The sequence below is a fragment of the Panthera leo genome, chromosome B2 (assembly GCF_018350215.1).
Source record: "Panthera leo isolate Ple1 chromosome B2, P.leo_Ple1_pat1.1, whole genome shotgun sequence".
NCBI lineage: Eukaryota > Metazoa > Chordata > Mammalia > Carnivora > Felidae > Panthera > Panthera leo.
The window spans coordinates 41,116,839-41,124,634 of NC_056683.1; the positions used below are offsets into that span (position 1 = coordinate 41,116,839).

A 7,796-nucleotide genomic window follows, 5' to 3' on the forward strand; every position below is an offset into this window, starting at 1 on the left:
ATGGGTAAGAGGCACTAAGGAATCTACTCCTGAAATCATTGTTGCACTAGATGCTAACTAATTTGGATGTGAACTTAAAAAAATAAATAAAACAAGTTTAAAAAAAAAAAAAGAAGACGTACAGATTGCAAGTATGTGCATAAAACAATGTGCAAACATCAGGAAAGGTAAAGTAATAGTACAATGAGATAGCACTAGAAAACTATTAGAAAGGAGAAAAAAATGAAATTTCAATTACTGGTGAGAACACAGAGTAACAGGGGCACTCATACATTACTGGTGGAATATAAAATGATATATCAAATTTAGAAAACATATATACTTTCAAAAAATAGGTGTGTACATGTTTAAAATTGTTATATCATCTTGGAAAATTGACCCTTTCTGTCATTTTTTAATATCCTTTTTATTCATGATAATTTTCCTTGTTCTAATGACTATATTGTCCTTATACCCATTATAGTTTTTTTCTTGGCTGTTTGAATAGTATATCACTTTTACTTTTTTTACTTAATATAATTTTCCTTCCTAAAATATTAATCATATTCACATAACATGGTTGAATACAATTTTCTTAATCCACCCTGAAAATCTCAGGCTTTTAACTTGTGTATTTAGATCATTTTCATTAAAATCAATGTGAAAAATAAATAAACAAAAATAAATAAAAAGTCAGTATGGCTCTAAATCATACACTGATATATACAGAAACTTAATACAAGGAAAGAAGCATTTAATATTACTTCTGCTGAGATGCCCTCACTGACCATCTGTAATAGAGTCCCCTTGCTGACATCCTTATAATATCTCCAGTATAATTATAATTGCTTGTTTAATTTCTGTCAGCTCTGTGAGAGTAATGGCCATGTCCATTTTGTTCAAACTTGTAAAATCTACATGTAGCACAATACCTGGTTTATAGTAAAAAATACATATTTATATTCAATAATTTTGTAATATATTTACTGTGGTGAGAATTTGGAAATGTGTGAGCTGCTAAATCATTGTGTTGTACACCTGAAACTAATTTAATATTGTATGTCAACTATACTTCAATTAAAAACAAAAAATAAAAATAAATTAAAAAAAGAGAATGGAGTTGGAAAAGATATGGTACACGTAAAAAGGACTCGTATATACAATATATAAACAACAGTTAAAATACAAGAAAAAGACAGACACCTCGATCAAAACATGGACAAAATATTTAAGTGCTCAAAAGTGGAAATCCAAATGGCTAGTAAACATGTAAAACCTCACAAATAATCATGAAAATGAAAAGTAAAACCATAATGAAATAACACTTTACACTTACTAACAGGGCTAAAATTCCAGATGTTGGTGAGGAGGTAGAACAAAGGACATGCACATACACTTCAGATGGGAGTGTAAGTTGGCACAGCCCCTTTAAGAACAGTTTGGCATTATCTGCTAAAGTTGAAAATGACTATTTAATTCTATTCCTAAGTATATATCCTAAGAAAATCATGTGCAGGTATACTGGAAGATGTAAGAATGCTCACAGAGGGGCGCCTGGGTGACTCAGTTGGTTAAGGGTCCAACTCTTGATTTAGGCTCAGGTCGTAAACTTCTGGTTGTGAGCTGTCTCCTAACAGTGCAGAGCCTGCTTGGGATTCTCTCTCTCCCCCTCTCTCTCTGCCCCTGCCCCACTCACATTCGTTCGCTCTCTCTCTCCCTCCCTCTCTCTCAAAATAAATAAGTAAACATTTTTTTTTAAAAGAATCCTCACAGAAGCTTTATTTGTAATAGACAAACAGTCCACATATTCTTAAACAGCAAAATGGATTCACTTTGTATGTTTATAGAATGGCATACTATACTGAGTCGAAAATGAACGAACTGCTTAATTCAATAACAGAAATAAATCTTTTTTTTTCAGAAATAAATCTTAAGAACAATATTGAGCCAAAGAAAATAGATACAAAAGTACTACATACTGCATGATTCCATTTGTAAAAAATTTTCTAAACTGGCAAATTAAACTATAGTGAATAGGAGTGCATTCTTAGGTGGTACATTATAAAGAAAAGTAAACTGAAAACCCTAAGAATCAGCATGGTGATCATCAAAAGTGTGGAAGGCACTGTGATTCAGGAGAATGGAGAGGGGTCTTTTGGGGTGTTGGCATTGTTCCAGATCTTTACTTGGGTGATTGTTTTTCCACAGATATCAGTTTTTTTCATAACTTAGTAAACTGCACATTTATGTTTTACGCACCTTTTATGCACAGTATGAAAATTTTTACAATATAAAAGGGTTAAAGAGAGAAGACAAAACTGTAGCCTATGAAATTTGAAGTCCAGATGGTATTATTTTTGTGCTAGCAAGCAATTTATGTTCCTCAGATGTGGTATCCAGCCTCCAAGATGGCCTCCCATGATCTCTGTCTCCTGGTATTCACATCTTTGTATAGTCCCCTCCTATATGGCAGTAGGTTTGGTCTGTGTGACCAATAGAATATGACAACTTATAAAATAATTTAAAAACTAACATTAATAGGGGCACCTGGCTGGCTCAGTCTGTGGAGCATATGACTCTTGATCTCAGGGTTGTGAGTTTGAGTCCCACATTGGGTGTAGACATTATATATAAATAAAATCTTTTTTAAAAATAAACACTAGCAACAATATGAACAGCTAACACAAATGTTTATGAAACAGCTAACATTTACAGCAATGTATCCCAAAGTGTAATATGTACACCTGAAGTAATTCTAGAGATTTATGTAAAACAAACTTTTATATGTTAACAGACAAGTGTTTGCTTAATTGATTGCAAAATGGCTTTCTGGGGTGCCTGGGTGACTGAGTCAGTTGGGCATCCAACTTTGGCTCATGTCACGATCTCACAGCTTGTGAGTTTGCGCTTTGGATTCTGTGTCTCCCTCTTTCTCTGCCCTTCCCCCCCCCAAAAAAAAATAAATAATAGAACATTAAAAAAATTTTTTTTAATGGCTTGCTGAAGCATCTGAGTGGCTCAGTCAGGTGAGTGTCAGACTCTTGATTTCAGCTCAGGTCATGATCCCAGGGTTGTGGGATTGAGCCCCACATTGGGCTATGCACTGAGAGTGGAGCCTGCTTAAAATTCTCCCTCTCTCTCTCTCTCTCTCTCCCTCTGCCCCTCTGCCCTGCTTGTGCACTTTCTCTTTCAAATAAATAAATAATAAATTTAAAATGGCTTGCATATAAAATTTATATCTTCATAGATATTGCTAAATTGGAGGCAAAGTAAAAAGAAGTTAAGGTGATTTTTTAAAAGTTTATTTATTTATTTATTTATTTATTTATTTATTTATTTTATTTAATTAATTTATTTATTTACATAATCTCTATTCTCAACCTGGGACTCAAACTCATAACCCCAAGATCAAGAATTGCATGCGGGGGACCCCTGTGTGACTCAGTTGGTTAAGCATCAGACTCTTGATTTTTGGCTCAAGTCATGATCTCATGGTTTGTGGGCTCCAGCCCCATGTTGGGTTCCATGCTGTCAGCTTGGAGCCTGCTTGAGATTCTCTTTCTCCCTCACTCTCTGCCCCTCCCCCACTCACATGTGTGTTCTCTAAATAAATAAATAAATGAATAAACACTGGGGAACCTGGGTAGCTCAGTCAGTTGAGTTTCCAACTCTTGGTTTCGGCAGATCTCATGGTTCACGGGATAGAGCCCTGCATCAGGCTCTTCTCTGGTGGAGACTGCTTGGGATTCTCTCTCCCTCTCTCTCTGCCCCTTTCCCTCTTGCGCTTTCTGTCTCTCTCTCAAAATAAGTAAATTAACATTTAAAAACTGAGTAAACATTTTTTTAAAACCTACTACCAAAAAAAAAAAACAAAAAAAAGAGTTGCATGTTCTTCAAGTGAGCCAGCTGGGCACCCCTAAGGTTGACTTTTAATGTTAAGGAAACTGTAATACTAAGGTATTCTTTTTTTTTTTTTTTTGGTTAAAGTTTATTTTAGTCATTTTGGGGGGGGAGGGAGGGAGAGAGAGAGAGAGAGAGAGAGAGAGAGAGAGAATCCCAAGCAGGCTCCAAGCTGACAATGCAGAGTGAGACATGGGGCTCAATCTCATGAATCATAAGATCATGGCCTGATCCTAAACCAAGACCTGGAGCTTAACCGACTGAGCCACCCAGGGGCCACCAAAATCAATTGTATTTCTATATACCTATGGAAAGAAACTAAAATTTGAAAAACAGGCCTATTTTCAATAACTTCAAAAAATTCCAAGTACTTAGAATAAATCTAATAAGTGAAGTATAAAATCTCTTCAGAGAAAACTATACAACATTAATAAAAGTAAGTAAAGAAGATCTAAATAACTGGAGGGATATACCATATTCGTGGACTGAAAGACTCAATATTGTAAAAATGTTAATTAACTCTTCCCAAATTGATCTATAGATAGAGTCGATGTAATCCTAACATATTTTTTGGTAGGAATCAACAACTTGATTTGAAAATATGTATGGAAACACAAAAGTTGAAGAATGGCAAAAGCACTTTGCAAGAAGAACACTACCAGATATTAAGACTTGTCAGAAATCTACAGGGGCACTTTGCTGGCTCAGTTAGTAGAGCATATGGGGTCATGAGTAAGAGCCCCATATTTGATGTAAAGGTTACTTAAAAAAAAAAAAGATTTATCAGAAAGCTACAAATTAAGATTGCATGATATTGGCACAATGAGACAAATAGATCAATGACTACAATTCAGAGTCCAGAAACAAATCCATGCTTGTTTTAGGACAAATTTGTCACTGCAGTGCACTGGGAAACAGAAGATATTTTCAGTTAGTGGGCTGGGTCTGCTGGGCATATAACTACAGGAGAAAAAAATGAATCTTGACCTTTATCTAATACCATACACAAAAGTTAATTCCAGATTGATATTATCTACATGTAAATTTCAGATTGTAAAAGGTAAAACAATTAAGTTTCTAGAAAATGACATAGGAGAATATCTTCATGACTCTCAATAGGCAAAGAAAGATTTCTTAAATAGGACACAAAAAGCACTAACTGTAAATGAAACAACTGGTATATAAGACTATATTAAAAGTGGAAACATTGGTTGCTCAAAAGACACCATTAAGAGAGTGAAAACATAAGTCATGGAATGAAGGACAATATTTGCAAAACATCCAAGAAAGAGCTTGTACTAGTATAAAAAACTTGCACATCAATAAGAAATATATAGGCAATCCAATAAAAAATGGGCAAAGGACTTAAATAGTCATTTAAGAAAAGAAGCTCTCTGATGGCCATTAAGCATGCGAAAAGGTGCTAAACTGTCTTAGTTATCAGAGAAATGGGAAAAGATACACTGTACTAAACACTTATTAGGTTAATTAAAGGATTAATACAGCCCTCTCATACAGGGCTGGTGGGCATGTAAATTGGTACAACCACCTGGGAAAACTGTTTGGCAGTATTTACTAAAATTGAACATTCTCTATGACCCAGCATTTCCTAAGCATATGCCCACCAGAAATATGCACATATATGCATCAAAAAAGATATATGTACAGGGGTGCCTGGGTGGCTCAGTTGGTTAAGCATCCAACTCTTGATTTCAGTTCATGTCACGATCTCATGGTTTGTGGGTTCATGACCCACATTGGGCTCTGTGCTGACGGTGCAGAACCTGCTTAAGATTCTCTCTCTCTTTCTCTCTCTGCCCTTCCCCAGCTCACACACGTGCTCTCTCTCTCTCAAAAATAAATATATGAACATTTAAAAAAAAGACACATACAGAAAAATTCTGGAAATGGATAGTGTTGATAGTTGCACAACATTGTGAGTATACTTAATGCCTTTGAATTGTACACTTAAAAATAGTTAAAAAGTTAAATATTATGTATGTTTTCCCACAATAAAAATGACATACAAAAACGTTCTTATGGCATTATTTATAATGGTCGAGATTTCAACTGTATAATGAACACATTGTAGTATATTCATACAATGGAATACCATATAGCAATGCAAAAAATAGACTGTAGTTATATGCAATAACTATATGAATTTCACAGATTCAATGTTGCATCAAAGAAGCCAGACACACAAAAAATACAAACTGTATGATTTTATTTATACTGGGTTCAGAAAGCAGGCAAAATTAATTATGAGGTTTGAAGTTCAATGGTTACATGAGGGGGGCTTCTGGAATCCTGAGAATGTTCTATTTCTTGACCAAGATGTGTTCACTTTGTGATAATTCATCAAGCTAAACAGTTAGGATTTGTGCACTTTTCTGTGTATAGGTTTCGATTTTAAAAGTTTGTAAAAAGGGGCACCTGGTTGCCTAGTCGGTTAAGCATCTGACTCTTTTTTTTTTTTTTTTTCTTTCAGGACCAATGATCACAAGCTGCCTGGGTAACAAAAAATTATGCTTCTGAAATCTCTTGATGTCAATTCTGCACAAAGAGCAATGGAGCTGCCCTATGTGTGCCACTCACAATAGAAGCCCTTTTTTAAGCATCTGACTCTTAATATCAGCTGAGGTCATGATCTCACTGTCATAGGATCGAGCCCCTTCTCACACACTGAGCAAGGAGACTGCGAGGATTCTCTCTCTCCCTCTCTCTTTGCCCCTCCCCCTCTCTCTATCTCTCACAAAATAAATAAATTTTAAATAAACAAATCAACCAACCAACAAATAAATAAACAAAAAGTTTACAAAGAGGAGATGAAGACACAGTCCCTGCTTTCATATAACTTAAGGTCAAGATGAATTGTATGAGAGTCGTATGTTTATTAATAAACAAACAAACATAAAATTACAACCATGATAAGTATGATGAAATAAAAGGCATGGGATGGTCTGAGAACATATAGTAAGGAGATCTGACATGGCCAGAGAAGTTAAAGAGGGCTTCCCAAATAAGTGATGTTGGTGTTGAGTTCTGAAGATGAGAAGGAGGCAGAAGTGGAGGGTAAAGCCTTCTAGGCAGAGGGAACCCTTTATCTGGGACTTCCCGATATTTTCATTTTTCATTGTCCTTGGCTCTGTCCACTCTACTCACCTAGTCAGTCTGTACCTATTCCTGCTCAGGACTGAGGGGAATAATTTCTTTTCTTTTCTTTTTTAATGTTTATTTATTTACTTTTGAGAGACAGAGAGTGCAAGCAGGGGAGGGATAGAGAGATAGAGGGAGACACAGAATCCAAAGCAGACTCCAGGCTCTGAGCTGTCAGTGCAGAGCCCGATGAAGGGCTGGAACTCACAAACTGTGAGATCATTACCTGAGCTGGAGTCGAACGCTTAACCGACTGAGCCACCCAGGTGCCCCAGGACTGAGAGGAATAATTTCTTGACACACTTGTAACCCATTCCTGGCATGAGGTTTGGAAACAACTTGCAAGTTACACAAATTACAGAGCTTTTTTTTATTCTTGAATGGTTTGAGAATAAATTGCTACCTATTGCCCCACTGTTTCTGAGTACTTCAATAGGTGTTTCCTAAAGTAAGGACATTATCTTACATAACTCCCATACAATATAGATTAACATTGATAAAGAACAACCACTTAACTTGCAGACTCTGCTCAAGAGCCTCTGGTTGTCCCCAAAAGATCCAGATCATAATCATAACACTGCATTTAAGTTTTATATCTCTTTAGTCTTATTCATCAGGAACAGTTCATTTCTTTGCTTGACATTCATGACCTGACTTTTTAAAAGATTATAGGCCAGGGCATCATGGTGGCTCAGTCGTTTAAACATCCAACTTAGGCTCAGGTCATGATCTCATGGTTCGTGAGTTCAAGCCCCACA

The 7,796-nt window shown here is 35.8% G+C and overlaps 1 non-coding gene across 1 annotated transcript; it reads right to left on the bottom strand.

Annotated features, from left to right (window-relative positions):
- Positions 1-6,307: 6,307 nt before the first annotated feature.
- On the bottom strand, positions 6,308-6,493 carry LOC122220870. The gene has a single exon (XR_006203036.1). It is a non-coding gene; the product is annotated as a U11 spliceosomal RNA (small nuclear RNA).
- Between the last annotated feature and the right edge of the window lie 1,303 nt (positions 6,494-7,796).